This window comes from Pinus tabuliformis, chromosome X, assembly GCF_031772625.1.
Source record: "Pinus tabuliformis cultivar Carrire ecotype Pingquan chromosome X, CPIR1, whole genome shotgun sequence".
Classification (NCBI taxonomy): domain Eukaryota; kingdom Viridiplantae; phylum Streptophyta; class Pinopsida; order Pinales; family Pinaceae; genus Pinus; species Pinus tabuliformis.
The window spans coordinates 745,555,570-745,576,465 of record NC_142308.1 but is presented as its reverse complement, the minus strand read 5'-3'; the positions used below and the strand labels follow the sequence as shown (position 1 = coordinate 745,576,465).

The 20,896-nt window shown below is 36.8% G+C and overlaps 2 pseudogenes; both read left to right on the top strand.

Moving 5' to 3' along the window:
• Positions 1–5,293: 5,293 nt before the first annotated feature.
• LOC149142048 (receptor-like protein kinase FERONIA pseudogene) lies at positions 5,294–6,912 on the top strand (annotated as a pseudogene).
• Positions 6,913–6,984: 72 nt separating this feature from the next.
• LOC149142047 (receptor-like protein kinase FERONIA) lies at positions 6,985–11,783 on the top strand (annotated as a pseudogene).
• Positions 11,784–20,896: the final 9,113 nt, after the last annotated feature.

Below are 20,896 nucleotides of genomic sequence, written 5' to 3'. Positions count from 1 at the left end.
TATTTTTGTTTTTTGAGTATTAGTGATTAATGTGACCTCCACTTCTCTATATTATTGATGGTTGGTAATATGGGACCTTACAAAGGTTGTATGGTTCCACGTCCACCTGAGAAGAGGACAGGGTATGTGTCTCTCATTTATAATTCTTAATTCCATTCTTACAGTGCTTATCATTTGAAAAATAAATTGCCTATTGTCTATGTTGTGGTGAACTAGATCTTGATATGGATTGGTCATTGGGTGCAAGAAGTGTTGGGTTGTGTTATATTCTTTCCACGACTAGCATACATAGTTGACGGGGGGCGGTTAGCCCCCCACTACGAGGTTCGGGGCAGCACCCCGGGGAAATTTTTTTGGACCATATATTAGGTTGGGCGGACCTACCTATGGTTTTGTGCATGGTTTTCACACATGGTTTTGGACATGATGGTTTTCGGTCCATGGTTTTGGACGCGATGGTTTTCGTTCCATGGTATTGGATGCTTCGGCATGTATAAAAATGTATTGTAACATTGAAAGGAAAATAATGAAAAATCAAGCTGGTAGTCCTGGTTTTGGGATCTAGGGGAAAATCTTTGTGTATATGTGTTTTATGTGTTATGCTCTCGCATTGTTTATTTTCTGTGTTTTAGAATTCGTAGGCAGGTAATTTCTGTATGGGGTTAAAACCTACATTTGGTATCAAAGCTGTTTTGGCTTCAAGGGGATGCCTTTGTTGCTGAGGGGTTTCGATCAGGCCTGTGGTAGACTTTGTTTAGTGGGAGATCTGCGGGATCGATTCTGGTGGTGAAAGAAGATGGCGAGCAGTGGAAAGATAGAGATCGAGAAATTTAATGGTCAGAGTTTTGAGTTATGAAAACTCAAGATGGAGGATCTGTTGGTGGATAAAGATCAGTGGATCGCGGTAGATCCGGGTACTAAACCAACGGGAGTGTCTGGTGAAGAATGGAAGAAGTTCGATCAGAAGGCTAAGAGCACAATACGATTGTGTGTCTCAGATTCAATATTGCTGAATGTATCAGGGGAAGCTACAACGAAGGCTTTGTGGGACAAGCTAGGGACTTTGTACCAATCTAAGTCTCTGGTGAATAAACTGTTCCTACGAAAAAGCTGTATAACCTGAGGATGAAAGATGGATACTCAGTGACAGAACATCTGAACGCATTTAATACTATGGTAAGTTAGTTATTATCTGTTGATATTAAAATTTCAGATGAAGATAAGTGCATCAGTTTGTTATGTTCTCTACCAGATTCATGGGATAGTTTGGTTATTGCAATAGGTAGCAATGCAACTGCCTTGCAGTTTGATGAAATAGTCTTATCCTTACTGACGGAGGATATGAGACGGAAAAATATGGAGAGCCAGAATGGTGATGCCTTGTCTGTACGAGGATGGTCCCAAAACATAAACAAAAATAAGTCATCAAGTGGGAGATCTAAATCTCCAGAAAAACCTGTAAAGGTGGTGTGCTGGAAATGTGGAAAGGAAGGGCACTACAAAAGGGACTGTAAATATAAAGCTCCTGACAAAGGAAAGGGATCCGATGATGCTCCTTCTGCATAGGTGAAAACCACCTCAGATGAAGGTGGGGATGTGTACCTGGCTTCTTCAAGTACATACATAGATCACGAGGCATGGTTGATTGACTCAGGTGCATCCTTTCACTTCACTCCCCATAAAGAGTGGTTCTGCAAGTATGAGAAATATTATGGTGGTGATGTCTTCTTGGGGGATGATAGGAAGGCTAGAATCATTGGTCGTGAAAAAGTAAAGTTGAAGTTGCAAGGTGGAAGGGTTAGAACACTTCCGGGTGTTCTACATATTCCTGCATTGGCCAGAAATCTGATTTCTGTAAGCATGCTGGATGATGGAGGTGTAAAAACATTGTTCGATAAGGATACCTGCAAGATGGTTTGGGAAGCATTGGTATTGATGCAGGGAGTTCGGATTGGAACTCTGTACAAGCTGCAAGGTAGCACTGTTGTTGATGGGTGCAACAGTTCTGTGGTTCCTAGAAGTGGAACAAAAAATCTAGTGGTCTTTGGAGAGAAGACCATGCTGTGGCATCAAAGGCTTGGACATATTGGAGATAAGGGCCTTTGAATACTTCATGGTAAATGTATGGTAGAAGGTATGAGTAATAACTCTTTGGATTTTGATTTCTGTGAAAATTTTGTGTATGGGAAGCAGAATTGGGTGAGTTTCCCCTCTGGTGGTAAGAGGGCGAAACAGATATTAGAGCTTGTGCATAGTGATGTGTTTGGACCTATGAAGGTTCCATCACTGGGTAAGTCTGTGTACTACGTATCATATATAAATGACTTCTCAAGGAATACATGGATATATTCCTTAAGAAGAAATTTAAAGTCTTTAACAAGTTTAAAGAATTTAAGGCTCTAGTGGAGAACCAGACAGAGAAGAAGATAAAGGTGCTGAGGACAGATAAAAGTGGAGAGTTTTGTAGTAAGGAATTTGAAGAATTCTATAAGAAGTGTGGTATAACATGACAAAAGACTACTCCATATACACCTGAGAAAAATGGAGTTGCAGAAAGAATGAATGAGACGTTGATGGAAAGGGCAAGAAGCATGCTTAGTGGTGCCGGGTTAGGACAAGAATTCTGGGTAGAGGCAGTGGAGATAGCATGTTACCTGGTCAATAGATCACCTTCATTAGCATTGGAGGATAAGACTCCTCAAGAGGTATGGACTGGTAAGAAACCCTCTCTTTCACATCTGAGGGTATTTGGATGTGATGCATATGTACATGTTCCAAAGGAGAAAAGAACCAAGTTGGATAGTAAATCTGAAAAGTGCGTCTTTATTGGGTTATAAGGGTTATAAGCTTTGGAACCTTGTAACAAGGAAGGTTATGTAAAGCCAAGATGTGGTGTTTAGAGAGGTGAAAGATGTTATTAAACATGAATTCCAACCAAAGGAACCTGATAAGATAGAGTTTGAGCTTAAGGAGGAAGAATCAGACTCTACAGCAAAAGAGGAATCAGAAGATGAAGAGCCACAAACTTCGGGTGTGAAAGATTAGTTCGAGAAAGAAGGCAACTAGAAAGGTATAGTCCATTTGCTTTCTGTTCAAATTTTTCTTTATCTATTACTGATGATGATCCCAGAACTATGAAGGAAGTAGTATATCCAGAGGATGGCAAACTCTAGAAAGAGGCCATGGTTGATGAAATGGCATCTTTGCACAAAAATGAGGCTTGGGATTTGGTGGAGTTGCTGGCTGGAAGGAAACCCATTGGCAAAAAATGGGTGTTCAAGAAGAAGACAAATGCAGAAGGAAAGGTGGAGAAATACAAAGCTCGGTTGGTAGAAAAGGTTATTCCCAGGCGCCGGGAATTGATTTTGGTGATATTTTTTCTCCTGTTGCCAAGGTAGCTTCTATTAGATTACTTTTATCTGTTGCTGCTGCTTTTGACTTTGAGATAGAACAGATGGATGTGAAGACAACATTTCTTCATAGGTATTTGGAAGAGGAGATCTACATGAAGCAACCTGAAGGCTTTACGGTGAAGGGTAAGAAAGAACTGGTATGCAAGTTAAAAAAGTCTTTGTATGGGTTAAAACAGTCACCAAGGATGTGGTATCAGAAATTTGATACATTTATATGGGGACTTGGCTTCACCAGAAGCAAAGAAGATCACTGTGTTATTTATCTAGTTTTATATGTGGCTGATATGTTGCTGGTTGGAAATGACAAAGAAATTATCCAGGATTTGAAGACCCAATTTTCCTCCAAATTCGACATGAAAGATCTTGGTGCTGCAAACTGTATTTTGGGGATGGAAATTAAAAGAGATCAGGTAAAGACGAAGCTCTGATTAAACCAAAGTAAGTATGTCGAGACAATACTGCAAAGGTTTAATATGCAGGATAGTAAACCGATGAAGGTTCCTATTCCTGTAGGTGTGAAGTTATCTGCTGAACAATGTCCCAAGACATAAGAAGAGGAAGAGGACATGTCCCGCGTTCCATATGCAAGTGCAGTCGGTAGCGTGATGTATGCAATGATCTATACTAGACCAGAAATTGCACATGCAGTGGGAGTATTGAGCATGTTTATGTCAAAACCAAGAAAGGAGCATTGGACAACAGTGAAGCGGGTTTTCAGGTATTTGTGTGGCACCAATGATTATGGTTTGTGCTACTAAGGAAGATGAGGATTGGATAGAGTTTTGGATATCCGTGGATTTGTTGATGTAGATTGGGCTGGAGATCTGGATCAGAGAAGATCTACAAGTGGGTATGTGTTTAACCTATTTGGAGGTGCAGTGAGCTAGATGAGTAAGAAACAATCTGTAGTGGCATTATCAACTAAAGAGGCAGAATACATGGAAGCCACTCATGCAAGCAAGGAAGTAGTTTGGTTACAGAGATTGTGTTCAAGTATGGGGCTAGTGCAGGGAGCTATAAGGATAGATTGTGACAGCCAAATTGCAATTTTCTTGGCAAAGAACCCTGCTTATCATTCAAAGACAAAGCACATTGATCTTCAGTATCACTTTGTGGGGGATATGATAGAAGACAAAAAGGTGTTGCTAGTAAAGGTGGAAACTTTGAATAATATTGTAGATGCATTGAAAACATCTGTGAGCTCTGAGAAGTTCTCTTCGTATAGAGAAACAATGGGAATTTCAGGGCTGGATAAATGACTAAGCTCTCATGCGGAAAGAAAACAACAAGTGGGAGAATGTTGGGTTGTGTTATATTCTTTCCACGACTAGCCTACGTAGTTGATGGGGGAAGAAGCCCCCCCTTCGTTGCGCTGATTGTGTAGCGTAGGGGGGGGGGTCACAGGGGGTGGTTAGCACCCCTCTATGGGGTCCGGGGCAGTGCACTGGGGAAATTTTTTTGGACCCTATATTAGGTTGGGCATACCTACCTATGGTTTTGTGCATGGTTTTCACACATGGTTTTGGACGCGATGGTTTTCGGTCCATGGTTTTGGATGCGGTGGTTTTCGGTCCATGGTATTGGATGCTTCGACATGTATAAATATGTATTGTAATATTGAAAGGAAAATATTGAAAAATCAAGCTGGTAGTCCCGGTTTTGGGATCCAGGGGAAAATCTCTGTGTATATGTGTTTTATGTGTTATGCTCTCACGTTGTTTATTTTCTGTGTTTTAGAATTTGTATGCAGGTAATTTTTGTACGGGGTTAAAACCTACAAGAAGAAAGTTGTTATAGTGGGCAGTGGGCAAGCTGGTTTGGATACTATTGATCAACATAATAAAGCTGGGAACTTTGTCACTATATATGAATGTGCTAAAATGTCTGGAGTTCCTAATATAGAATCAACTAAACTTGATGTTGTCCAACGATGTGTTGTTATGATGGTAGAGGAAGGTTTTAATTTTGTTGTGAATGCAGTTGACTCTCTTTGCTTTGTGGAGAAGCTTTGTGCTGAAAATGATGCTTTGCTTTGGGCATGTGGTGCAACAAAACCAAGGTACACTTCTATATTTGATTTCAATTAAAGGCCATGTTGTTTTTACATGCATTTTGGAATTGTTCAATTTAATAATTTTAAAATTAGATACTTTTGACTACAAATACCTTAAAGTACTTGACATGGTACTTGGAGGGATTACTGCACAAGCACTTGTTCTTTCTCTTTCCTGCTTTGTTCGTCAACATCGTAGTGGGTCAACTGGTGACAAGCACCCTAGATGGTTGCCCCTACCACTCTATGGTGGTAACTCACACACCATTGGGAGCAAAGTTTCAACTAATTCTGGAAAGAGTGGTACTGGGAGCTATGTGTCATTTGCACCTTCCAATTTTTGCAAACATTTTACCTTTGCAGAGATACAAGAGGCTACCGAAAACATTGATGAGTCACGAATTCTTGGTGTTGGTGGATTTGGGAAAGCTTATAAAGGAGAGATTGATGGTGGTGTTGTGAAGGTTGCAGTTAAGAGAGGAAACCCACTAGCAGAACAAGGTATCCATGAATTCCAAGAAAAAATAGAGATGCTTTCTAAGCTCAGGCATCACCATTTGGTGTCTCTTATTGGTTACTATGAATAAAATTTTGATATGGTTTTAGTTTATGATTACATGGCCAAGGGACCACTGCAAGGACACTTGTATGGTAACAACAATTTGACTCCTTTGTCTTGGAAGCAAAGATTAGAAATATGTATTGGGGCTTCTCGAGGTCTTCATTATCTTCACACAGGGGTTGCTCAGACCATCATACATCACGATGTCAAGACCACAAATATACTTCTTGATGAAAACTTAGTAGCAAAAATTTCAGATTTTGGATTATAAAAAATGGGCTCAACTCTTGACCATACTCATGTTAGCACTATGGCCAAAGGTAGCTCTGGATACTTGGACCAAGAATACTATCGTAGGAAGTATCTCATTGAAAAGTCATATATTTATTTATTTGGCTTTGTGTTGTTTGAGTTGTTTTGTGCTTGACCTGCTATTAATCCTTCTCTTCCTAAAGAATAATTAAGCATTGCTGAATGGGCACTGCATTACTAGAGAAATGGAATTCTAGAACAAATTATAGATCCTTATTTGAAAGATAAAATAAATCCCGAGTCCCTTGAGAAGTATAGGGAGGCACTGGGTAGCTGAAAAGTGTTTTGCAGAGTAAGGGTTTGAAAGGATAGCTATGGGAGATGTGCTTTGGAACCTAGAAATTGCTTTGCAGCTCTAAGAAACTGCAATAGAGAATAAATTGGTTAATGTCAGCACAAATAAATTTGTGGAAATCTCTCTTGACTACAACTCAAACAACATAGAAACTTATGTTGTTGATGGAACCAACACTGTGACAAGCACCAGAGGCCATATTTTGGCAAGCGAGGATTTGGATGATGTAACTCCAAGTGTTGTTTTTTCCCAACTGGTGAATCCAAAAGGGAGGTAATTGAATTGGCAAGTAGTACTTTCATGTTTCTGGATTGGTTGTAGTACATGCAGCCAACAAGCTGCACAAAACATGGCAGCAATAGTCAGGTAATTGAAAATTTTCTGTGCTTTATCAAATACATAATTTAATATCATATTCATGGACTCTAAAGTGGTTGTTGTTAATATTCAAACTCTTCAATGGGATAGACAATTGTAAGGGTTCATTTGCATTCTTTGTGAATGTTATATGTGAACCACTGTATTTAGCTTCCTTTATTGCACATATGTATTGTGACACTAGACATAATGTTTCCAAGATCTCAAAATGGTTGCTTGGGGGGGGGGGGGAATTAATTGTTTGTAGGAATTTAGGAAAGGAAGTAGATCATTTTGTGAACATCAAAATTGCATGTGATTTTAGAATTCAATAATTTTGATGGAGAGTATTCTTAGTTATCTAGCATTTATGCTAATATGAGAAATCATGGATATCTAAGCCAACTCTCGATGTATTATATTTGCTTCTGTTGTTTACTGAAATAAAGAAGGTGCTTTCACATATCTAAAATGGTACTTGCATTTTTAAGATAGTAATAGTTAATAATCAATATTGTTGGTTGTTTAAAATCAATGTGAGATTGCAAGTTACATCACAATCCATGTTATCATTCACATATCTATAAAGAAGATATGCCTTCAATGGAGACTTTGAAGGAAATGTTTGTCTAAAATCGCCATCACACTATCTTGACTTTAATTACTGGTGTTCTTTTGGGTGCATCTTGTAGAGGTTTTAAAGCAGGTCTAGGATTTGTATGAATAGGATGGGGACAATATGCTTTATCTAAGGGAGTTCTACATTGCAGTCTATTTGATGGAATGATTTAGAGAAGGTTGTCCCCTTCTTCCAGTGCTTCCTCCTGGTATTCAGATTGATAATATAATGCCTACCTTCACATCTGACTTTCAAAACTATCCCCTTCAAGCTGGTTTTTGGTAGAATTTTCCTCAAGGATGCATTTCTAATACTTATAAATTATTTTTGTTGGTACAACATTTGTTCTGGTGTTATATTTGTTTCCTACCCTGGTTTCCTCACCTAATTTTTTTTCGTAGTGGCTTTGGATTGCTTGACTACATTTAGTTCAATTGCAAAGTGGTGGAGATTTGATATAGAGAAAAGTATTGTGAAAAGTGTTCAACTCATGTTGGATTATGGGGTAAGAATGGAAGCCCATATGCAAAAAGTGCAATTTAGGAAGTGGGTGTGCAAAAAGGCAATGCAAAATCCATACAAGTACATATTGAAAATAATTTAGAACATGGTTTCTCCATGTTATGCATGAGATTATTTTCAAATTTCAATAACACTATCCCTTTTGATTGTTATTGACTATCTTATGTTTGATGGGGATGTCAATCATTATGAGATGGGCAATGCGGGAATTTGTGTTCCTTGGGCCTTTTCCTCCATGCAGGATAACAATAGATGTTCCCTTGGGAACAAAATACCTTAGTGGAATGAATTAGTGCACCAAGGGAATTGGCGAGAAGCATTTAACGAGCTGTTGGAAACAAATACTTTTCCTAAATTCACTGGATGTGTATTCCCTTCCCCTTGTGAAGGTGCATGTGTACTAGGAATCATTGAAAATCTAGTATCTATTAAAAGTATTGAATGCGACATCATTGTTAAAGATTTTGAAGAAGGATGGATGGTTCCACGTCCACCTGAGAAGAGGACATGGTATGTGTCTCTCATTTATAATTCTTAATTCCATTCTTATGATGCTTATCATTTTGAAAATAAATTGTTTGTTGTCTATGATGTGGTGAACTAGATATTGATATGGATTAGTCATTTTTTGCAGGAAGAAAGTTGCTATAGTGAGTAGTGGGCCAGCTGGTTTGGCTACAGCTGATCAAATTAATAAATATAGGCACTCTATCATTGTTTATGAATGTGCTAATTGAATTAGAGGTCTGATGATGTATGGAGTTCCTAATATGGAAACAAATAAACTTGATGTCGTCCAACGATGTGTTATTCTGGAGGCAGAGGAAGGTGTTAATTTTATTGTGAATGAAAATGTTGCAGTTGACTCTCTTTCTCCGTGGAGAATCTTTGCACTAAAAATGATGCTCTTCTTTGGGCATTTGGTGCAACAAAACAAAGGTACACTTCTATATTTGATTTCAATTAAAGGCCATGTTGTTTTGACATGCATTTTGGAATTGTTCAATTTAGTAATTTTCAAGTTAGATACTTTTGACTACAAATACCTTAAAGTACTTGACATGGTACTTGGAGGGATTCCCGCACTAGCACTTCTTCTTGCTCTTCACTTCTTTGTTCGTCAATGTCGTAGTGGTCATCTGGTGACAAGCACCCTGGATGGTTGCCCTTATTGCTCTATGGTGGTAAATCACACACGATTGGGAGCAGAGTTTCAACTACTTTTGGAAAGAGTGGTACTGGGAGATATGTGTCATCTGCAGTTTCCAATTTTTTCAAACATTTTACCTTTGTAGAGATACAAGAGGCTACCAAAAAATTTGATGAGTCATGGATTCCTGGTGTTGGTGGTTTTGGGAAAGCTTATAAAGGAGAGGTTGATGGTGGTGGTGTGAAGGTTGCAGTTAAGAGAGGAAACCAGCTAGAAGAACAAGGTATCCATGAATTCCAAGCAAAAATAGAGATGATTTCTAAGCTTAGGCATCACCATTTGGTGTCTCTTATTGGTTACTATGAAGAAAATTGTGAGATGATTTTAGTTTATGATTACATGGACAAGCGACCACTGCGAGGACACTTGACTCCTTTGTCATGGAAGCTGTGGGGTGATTTAATTGTGAGTTAAATCCCTGTCATTAATTGTCAACCCGAGTTTTGTAGAACTGACGAGGTATACCTGTACTATATGTAGTAGGTGATTATTTATTAGAATAGATTAATCTAATTGAATTAAAACTAACTACAAAGTTAATTAAATCAATCAAATCCATACCAAACCAAACATAAAGAAATTGAAATCACACTTGCATAAAGGAAATCACACTTGCTTGAAAATGAAATCACACTTGCATAAATGAAATCATGCCACACTTGCATAATTGAAATCATACCACACTTGTGTAAATGAAATCACACTTGCAAAATTGAAATCACACCACACTTGCATAATTTAAATCACACTTGTTGGAAGGTAAATCACACTCGCTGAAATGAAATCACACTTGTTGGAAGGTAAATCACACTCGCTGAAATGAAATCACACTTGCTGAAAGTAAAAGCACACTTGCATGAAAAGAAATGAAATAACAAAACTATACTATGTTACCAATATGTACAAAGATGTGCAAACTATGGTTGATGGGGGCTCTCCATTCCTCAACAAGCACACTGAATCAACTATCACATCTTGGAGATCAAAATAACAGTATCTATTTCATAAAGATGAAGTTACAATATATTACAAGAATTCTCTCTCCACACTTTACAAACCACATCTTGGATGGAACCTTGAACCTCCAACTAGCAACTAACACTAACACTAGCACTTAACCACTAGTTACTTACAATTGACAACCCTTTGTATGAAGGGTGCACTCCTATTTATACAAAAATTGAGGATAACTATTCAATAAATATAGATCCTTAGACCTCTCCTAAATCCACATTTATCTCTCGTGGTTACAACCAATCTCCTAAAAATGTAAGATACAAATCCTCTCATCCATGATTCTTCTCCTTTGGTTGTGCATAGTTAATGATCCACATCTTCTACAATTATTCCACAAATCCTCATGAGTTGGAATTTGAAGTTCGAATTTGTGTTTGGATGGCCAAGTAGGACCCTTCTAGAATCTCCAAGTTGGCCTACAGTATCACAAAACGCATAACACTTTCATATATATATGAAAATATGTTAATTTCCTAACATTTAATTACAAATTCAATTAAGATACTTAAAATAAATGACTTGGAATATAATAATTATAAACCTGTGTAATGATGAAAATGGTTACTTAATGTAAGGTTATGGCGTTATAGAGTTACAGAATGAGAGTTAAATGATGGAAATGAAGGTGAAAATGGATGACATTTTGGAGACTCAACAAAAGAAAATATTAGAAATATGTATTGGGGCTTCTCAAGATCTTCATTATATTCACTTAGGGTTGCTCAGGCCATCATACAGCGAGATGTCAAGACCACAAATATACTTCTTGATGAAAACATAGTTGCAAAAATTTCAGATTTTGGATTATCAAAAATGGGCTCAACTCTTGACCATACTCATGTTAGCACTATGGTCAAAGGTAGCCCTGGATACCTGGACCCAGAATATTATTGTAGGCAGCAACTCACTGAAAAGTCAGATGTTTATTCATTTGGTGTTGTGTTGTTTGAGATGTTGTGTGATCGACCTGCTATTAATCCTTCTCTTCCTAGAGAACAGATAAGCATTGCTAAATGGGCACTACATCACTAGGGAAAGGGAATTATGGAACAAATTATAGATCCTTATTTGAAAGGTAAAATAAATTTCGAGTCCCTTGAGAAGTATGGGGAGGCACTGGGCAGCTGAAAAGTGTTTTGCAGAGCAAGGGGTGGAAAGGCCAGCTCTAGGAGATGTGCTTTGGAACCTAGAATGTGCTTTGCAGCTCCAAGAAAATACAATAGAGGATAAACTGGTTGATGACAACACAAATAAATTTGTGGAAATCTCTCCTAACTATAACTCAAACAACATAGAAACTTATGTTGTTCATGGAACCAACACTGAGACAAGCACCATAGGCCATAGTTTGGCAAGTGAGGATTTGGATGATGTAAATCTAAGTGTTGTTTTTTCCCAACTGGTGAATCCACAAGGGAGGTAATTGAATTGGAAAGTAGTACTTTCATGTTTCTGTATTGATAGACTGCTATGAGAGCCAGAGCCAAAAAAATTTCTTCTTCTTGCAAGAGATAATGTTGTATATGGACCTGGGATTTTGTCATTGAACTTGGAGACATGGCAACCTAATCAAGCTTATTCTGTGATTCACGTATCACAATGATCCTTTTTTGTTGTCCCATTGTTGGTATTTCTCTTCTTGGCATGTGCCACTGTGATCTTTGTGCTTATTTTTTAACCTTTTATTAATACTTCAAAGTTATCAACTTCTACACCCCTTTTACTATTAATTGTTTCAGTTTCCTACCAAGTTGCTCACTGTCTAATGTTTTGTCTTGTAGTTTTTGACATTCTATTGTGTGTCTTTTGTTTCCATTGTGGTTTGTCTTCCACTTTGTTACCTAATGGTTAAGAACATGTTACGAAGGGGGTAAATTATGCACACCTACATAGACTTTAGCATTCAAATTGTTGCATAGATGCGGGTCCCTTGTCTCACAAACAAGGGCAAAGTGGGAGAGCAACAGAGAAATTAGATTTAAGAGAAGCCAACAGTTAAGAGTTTGTAAGAATAACTAGTAGAGTTCAAAGAAGATATGAAAGAGCGTAAGAGAAGTATTCCCTTAAAATTACTAAGGAATCCCCCAAAAGGGAAGCTTTTTATGAAATCAAACATGACATTTCTTGTGCACAAAAATCCAATATCTTTGCTGCCTGCATGAATCACAGGAAACTACTAACAACCACATTCTGATGCACGTGACTGAGGCATAGAGACATGAACCAACGTGGAAGAAGTGACTTTATAGAGAAATGTGAAAAACCAAGGCAAGAAGCTGAGAAAAGGGGCTAAAATTTGATTGCAAACTGCACTAGAATTTAGAAAATGCAGTAAAGTGGACCCCACAAGGCCTAATTTAGGATGCATGAACACACAAATATGAAGTGGGAAACAAGGACTAAAAGGTAAAATAATAAGGTGGAACCCCACAAAATTGTGATTTGAAGTGTACTTGGTCCACGTGTATGTATCCAATCTCAATTGTGATTGCATGAAAAAATCTAGGTTTCTCCATTTGACCAACCACCTGCTTCTAGAGATTTCCCAGAATAAATACTTGCACAATATAGTGTATATGAATTTTCATTTCTATTTTCCAGGGAGTGATAGCCTGACCACCAACTCAAATATCATCCCACTCAATAATGTTAAAAAATTTCACCAACAATTCATTTGGGCATTGCTAAGGATTGGGACATCCATTCCCACTATTGAATTCTTCTATCAATATTATTTTGAGTATAAAAAAAACAAAAGCCTCATATGGTTCTAGCTGCTAGCAAACATAATGGTCATTGATTAACATATAACAAATATATTATGCACATTGTTGAATAATGAGGAAACAATCCAAGGGGCTTCTCTAGGAACTACCACTTCTGGCCCTTCTTCAGGGTAGTATATTGACAATTTCATTTGTGACAACTATGCAGTAAAAATCTAAAGAAAACATTAATAAATTTTATTAACTGTAAAAATATAATATCAATTTTGATAGCGAGGATACTGTGTGATAAGAGCATACCTTCCTTCCCTTGAGGCGCCTTCCATGACATAAAATTGAAATTCATGAGCACACTTCATCAAATTCCTGCACAAGAATCACAAATTTGTTGCTAATGGATGACTCTTCGGCCTTGGAAACAATATAAGGATGGCACAGATGAAGTATCTGAACACAGTTGGCAAGGCTCCTGATTTGATAAGGGGTATCTTGGAGGTTCTGGTGTCCCTATATAAGGATGAAGTATCTGAACATGTATAACAATTCAGCTTCCCCTAGTACCACCCAAAAAGGATGGTTCCAAAAAGGCCATACATGATAAATTGTCATTAGATAAAATAATATCTTTAGCTCCTTTTATGCATAAAAGGGTACCTTTTGGGAGTTGGCATATGCATATTTATCGGTAACTTGGATATATGTGGCCTGCAAGTTGAAAATATTTGTAAGAATATGCTTGAGTTCCCTGCATTAGTACCCAATTCTGATGATGATGACAATGTCATGGATGTTGAACAAGGAAAATCTCCAAAATACCATTCTTAAGTGATACTTTATGCATGTATTTCATTTAGGTGATTTGAATTATGCATTCTTTCTATTAATCCAATAAAATATTCATAATGCAAGGAAGGAAGAAATGTTGTAAAAGCAATATGTTTATAAATAGACTTTAAGACTGATTATATGCATTTATTTCATTTAGGTAATTTGAATTTTGTATTATTTCTACTAATATAATAAAATCTTCATAATGCAAGGAATGAAGAAATGTTGTAAAAGCATTATGTTTATGAATAAACTTTAACACTAATCATATGGAACCCATTGGATTTCAAGAAAGCATGCTAGGACATTGGCATGATACTTGAATGCAATCTTGATTGGAGCAATGGTTACAATGGGTGTGGCTTTTTCTGTTCTCTGTGTGTTTTTGTGGGTCTGATTTTTATCTAAGAAAGGAGTCAAAGAGGAAAAGGAATATAGAAAGATGGAGCAACTGCCCAAGAACCAAACATGTATTCACTTTGCAAATTTGAAATGATATATACATACATACATACATATATATATATATATATATCAACAAAATTGTTCTCTTTGATCATTTTTTATGTTCTAAGAAATCTTTAAGGAGTGATATTCACAAACCGTTTACTTCTCTGGCAATTTTCCAAACACTAGATTGTGATAGATGAAAATGCCTCTTTCAAAACGCAACTTGTTACATTGCATGGAGATTTTCCATACACATTCGAGGATATTATAAAAAAGATAGAGATGCTTGATGACATTGACATCATTGGTTCTGGGGGATTTGGAACTGTGTACAAGCTGGTGATGGACAATAACAACTTATTTGCAGTGAATAAAATTGAGAAGTGTGGTGTAGCATCCAATCAGATATTTGAGAGGGAGTTGGAGATTTTGGGAAGCATTAAACACAAGAATATTGTTAATTTGCAGGGTTATTGTAAATCTCCATAAACTAAAATGCTTATCTATGATTTATTACTCATGGGAAGATTAGATGAATTTATCCATGATTAGTACTTTGAAAATTAGGTGAATATTTTTATCGATGCCATAGTTGCAACCATGATGTATGCCTGCTTATAAGGTTTTTGATTTTGTTTAGACTGCAAACCACCTACTCCACATTTAAACTAAATGGCCTAATTGAATATAGAACTTGGAGCAGGTCGAGGCCTAACTTACTTGCATCATGAGTATGACCCTAAAATTGTCCACCATGACATAAGTCTAGTAATATACTCATTGATGAAAGGCCGAAGGACATGTATCATACTGAGGTCTTGCAAAGCTCTTGGAAGATGGAAAAACACATGTAACCACCATTGTTGCAGGCACACCTAGATAATTAGCTCTAGGTATGTTGGCCTTCCTTCTACACATGAGCTGAGTTTATTCACAGCTATTATATGCATTAGAACACTGATTTTTATCCTCCAATGCCAAAATAGAGTACTTGCAAAGTGGAAGAGAAGCAAAGAAATCAAATTTAAGAGAAGCCAACAGTTAAGAATTTTTAAGAATAGATAATAGAGTTCAAAGAAGATCTGTAGGAATGTAAGAGAAGCATGTCCTTAAAATGACTAATGAATCCCACAAAATGGAATCTTTTTATGAAATCAAACATGACACTTCTTGTGCACAAAAATCCATTATCTTTTGCTGTCTGCATGAATCACAGGAAGCTACTAACAACCACATTTTTATGCACGTGACAGAGGCATAAGGACATGAAACATCATGGAAGAAGTGAATTTATAGTAAAATGCCAAAAACCAAGGCAAGAAACTGAGAAAAGGGGCTAAATTTTTATTGCAAACTGCACTAGAATTCAGAAAATGCAGTAAAGTGGACCCCGCAAGCCCTAATTTAGGATGCATGAACACACTGCTCTAAAATGGGAAACAACAAATAAAAGGTAAAATAATAAGGTGGAACCCCACGTGAATGCCTTGTGATTTGAAGTGTACTTAGTCCACGTGTATGTATCCAATATCAATTGTGATTGCATGAAAAAATCTAGGTTTCTCCATTTGGCCAACCACCTGCTTCTAGAGATTTCCCATAATAAATACTTGCACAATATAGTGTATATGAATTTTCATTTCTATTTTCTAGGGAATGATAGCCTAACCACCAACTCAAATATCACCCCACTTAATAATGTTAAAAAAATTCACCAACAATTCATTTGGGCATTGTTAAGGATTGGGACATCCATTCCCACTACTGAACTCTTCTACCAGTGTTATTTTGAGTATAAAAAAAACAAAAGCCTCATATGGTTCTAGATGCTAGCAAACATAATGGTCATTGAGTAACATCTAGCAAACAGATTCTACACACTATTGATAAATGAGGAAACAATCCAAGGGGCTTCTCTAGGAACTACCACTTTTGGCCCTTCCTTAGGGTAGTATATTGACAATTTCCTTTGTGACAACTATGCAATAACAATCTAAAGAAAACATCAATAACTTTGACTAACTGTAAAAATATAATATCAATTTTAATAGTGATGATACTGTGTGATAAGAGCACACCTTCCTTCCCTTGAGGCGCCTTCCATGACATAAAACTAAAATTCATGAGCACACTTCATCAAGTCCTTGCACAAGAATCACAAATTTGTTGCTCATGCCTGACTCTCTAGACTTGGAAACATATAAGGATGGTGCAAATGAAGTATCTGGAGACATTTGACAAGGCCCCTGATTTGATAAGGGGTCCCTTAGAAGTGTAGTGTAGCATCCAATTGGATATTTGAGAGGGAGTTGGAGATTTTCGGAAGCATTAAACACATGAATATTATTAATTTGCATGGTTATTGTAAATCTCCATCAACTAAAATTCTTATCTATGATTTCTTACTCATGGGAAGCTTAGATGAATTTATCCATGGTTAGTACTTTGAAAATTAGATGAATATTTTTATTGATGCCATAGTTTGCAACCATGATGTATGCCTACTTATAAGGTTTCTGATTTTGTTCAGACTGCAAACCACCTACTCCACATTTAAACTAGATGGCCTGATTGAATATAGCACTTGGAGCAGGTCGAGGCCTAGCTTACTTGCATCATGACTGTGACCCTAGAATTGTCCACCGTGACATAAGTCTAGCAATATACTCATTGATGAAAGGTCGGAGGCACATGTATCAAACTGAGGTCTTGCAAAGCTCTTGGAAGATGGAAAAACACATGTAACCACCATTGTTGCAAGCACACTTGGATACTTAGCTCCAGGTATGTTGGCCTTCCTTCTACACATGAGCCCAGGTTTATTCATATTTATTATATGCATTAGAACACTGATTTTTATCCTCTAATGCAAAAACAGAGTACTTGCAAAGTGGGAGAGCAATAGAGAAATCAAATTTAAGAGAAGCCAATAGTCAAGATTTTGTAAGAATATATAATAGAGTTCAAAGAATATATGTAGGAATGTAAGAGAAGTATGTCCTTAAAATGACTAAGGAATCCCCCAAAAGGGAAGATTTTTATGAAATCAAACATGACACTTCTTATGCACAAAAATCCAATATCTTTGATGTCTACATGAATTACAGGAAGTTGCTAACAACCACATTCTGACGCACGTGACAAAGTCATAGAGACATGAACCATCTTGGAAGAAGTGACTTTACAGGGAAATGCCAAAAACCAAGGCAAGAAGCTGAGAAAAAGGGCTAAAATTTGATTGCAAACTACACTAGAATTCAGAAAATGCAGTAAAGTGGACCCCACAAGGCCTAATTTAGGATGCATGAACACACATCTTTGAAGTGGGAAACAAGGAATAAATGGTAAACTAATAAGGTGGAACACACCAAAATTCCCTGTGATTTTAAGTGTACTTGGTCCATGTGTATGTATCCAATCTCAATTGTGATTGCATGAAAAAATCTAGGTTTCTCCATTTTACCAACCACCTTCTTCTAGAGATTTCCCAGAATAAGTAGTTGCATAATATAATGTATATGACTTTTCATTTCTATTTTCCAGGGAGTGATAGCCTGACAACCAACTCAAATATCACCCCATTCAATAATTTTAAAAATTTTCATCAACAATTCATTAGGGCATTGCTAAGGATTGGGACATCCATTCCCACTATTGAATTCTTCTATAAATATTATTTTGAGTATAAAAAAAACAAAAGCCTCATATGGTTCTAGCTGCTAGCAAACATAGTGGTTATTGAGTAACATCTAGAAAACATATTTTGCAAATTGTTTATAAATGAGGAAGCAATTCAAGGGGCTTCTATAGGAACTACCACTTTTGGCCCTTCCTCAGGGTAGTATATTGACAATTTCCTTTGTGACAACTATGAAATAACGATCTAAAGAAAACATCAATAACTTTGACTAACTGTGACCGTAGAATTATCCACTGTGACATAAGATCTAGCAATATACTCATTGATGAAAGGTTGGAGGCACATGTATCAGACTGAGGTCTTTCAAAACCCTTGGTAGATGGAAAAACACATGTAACCACCATTGTTGCAGGCACACTTGGATACTTAGCTCCAGGTATGTTGGCCTTCCTTTTACACATGAGCCCAAGTTTATTCATATTTATCATATGCATTAGAAGGATGATTTAATCATATTTATTATATGCATTAGTATGTATATCAAGAATGAATGGAAAACCTATCATAAATAAAATGAATTAAAAATAGAGCAAATAAATTGTGTTGTGTGTAAACAAATGTAGATGAAAATATGATATCGATGTTTACTCTATAATATTTGTCGGAATGATAGCACCAACCTAGTATGTTTCATTTGTTATTTGGTATACAGAGGAGTTTGCATCCAGTTGGATGGAACGAAAGTTCTTCTATGCCTAGACATGGCAATGCTTCCAACTCCAATGCTGGTGCAAGGGATCATTCATCTTCTCAGCAAGAAGAAGCTAGTTCATGAAACATGATGATGGGTATTTCTATTAATACTTGATTTGTTGCAGGTTCAAAGAACATAGGAACTAACCATGAATCTAGAAATTATGTTCCAATGAACCAAATCCAAATGGACCTAGGGTATTTCTTCTTTGATGCTACATCCGCTACCAAGTATGCCTTAGGGATCACATCATATTCCATTCACACAAGCACCTAAGAGAATTAGTGGTTCTTCTCAAGGACAAGGCTTATCATCGTCTCTTTCCAGACCTTCACAGGTTAGTCATTTTAATCCTCAAAATATTCATTCCTCTTCATCACAGATGTGCCTATGCCATTAGTCACTCATTTGCAAGTCCCACAATATTTTAGATCAGCAACAATATTGATGGAACGTTAGGGTGATGGGTTGGTAGGTGTACCATTTGGGTTGTTGCAAGCAATTGTTGCTGAAAGTGATGGACACAACAGAATAATGACTGAGGTTTGTAGTATTTACCTTACCAAGAATTTTTAATGAAGCTTAGTTTTAGAGACAATGACTAGTATATTAATGGCATTTTAATGTAGTTCTTCAATCTCTGTGGTGACTATAATTTTAGATTTGGCTCTTAATGAAATGATCTATCTAAAGAGATCCTTGCTTGTAAAAGTAACCTGGGTTGTTGGATGTGTAGGGAAAATTGTATTACTCCCAACATAGGGAAGGAGCGTCAACATAGAGTAAAATTCCCAAATCCCTGTCAAGACAAATATCAATTATGAAATTTGGTTCAATCCTTGGAAGATAATCCTTAGAAGAAACAATTGTTTGGTTTTTTCCCCTATCAAGACAAATATCAATTATGAAATCACTTATTTGTATCCAATCTCTGTTTATGGGAAAAATTTATGCTCATTACATTGGCATTATGTGTGGTTCATGCTTGTTCCAAATTAGAAATTTTAGGAAACTGCCATCAAAGTACTACAATTGGCTTGATTGATCTCTTTGTGACACTGTAAGACTCTTGGAATTTCTTTCAAATCAATGTTTTCCATAGAATCTCTGACGTTGATTCTTGTAAGCTTGTGTGCAAAAGAGTGTATGGGGACTTGTTATGAACAAGAGTTTTCTAGTATGAGCAATAGGCATGAATGCTATTAAAATTGGAGATGGGCCTTGTAGCATTCGACCATTCAAATTGAATCTAGCTACAGGGGAAATTAATATCTTGGCATAAGGTGACTGAATGAAACAAACTTCGATCCTTTCCATAAATCATAGAATTTGTAAACTGCCAAACAAATAAAAAAAATTTTGAAGGAAAAAAGCTAGAGTTTGTGGACATGCCTTGCCATGTTTCTAGAATTTGAATGTAAGGAAGAAGTTACAAACATCTGAGAGGAGAAGTTTCCTTAAGACACTGACACTTCCCACTTAGATTCCTCCAATTTGTCATGTGTTGAAGCCTGTTTGAACCTCCACCTTCCATCTTTTAACACATCTATTTTGGGTGCAACAAGAGCAGTTTGAGCGGAAGGAATAAGGAGATCAGGGAGGTTTCCTCTAGAAGGAACTCAAAGATGTAAGTGATTCAAACCGTTGAATACTGAAACACCTATAGATATCGCAAACCAACGAACATAGAACCATAACCCAACCTGAATTTTTCCATTGCAAACAACCCTTAAATGAAGCTCCTTGATCTACCGTTTCCAAGGTGTTTGGCTGGCTTGTCTGCATATTGTTGTACCTCTGAGTTGATAATGATCAGCTATCAAGCCAGAGCATCTAAGATAATTGTTTTGGGGTTTTGTTTTAATTTGGAGGACCAATGAATGAAATAGATGTAACACTATAATGCCTAACCTTTTGAATAATATTAACGAAAAAAGAGGGATGCTATAAAATTTTACACAGTGATATAGCTTGAATAGTGGTGAGCAGAAACAAAAAATAATATGACTATCACAATCTTCAGACAGAAAATTGTGTAATCATAAGTATGAAAACCTCTGACCGATGTTCAGAAGGTTCAAGAGAATATGCTTATGCTTACAATAAGATGTTGATGATTTATTGATTTAGAGGGAATT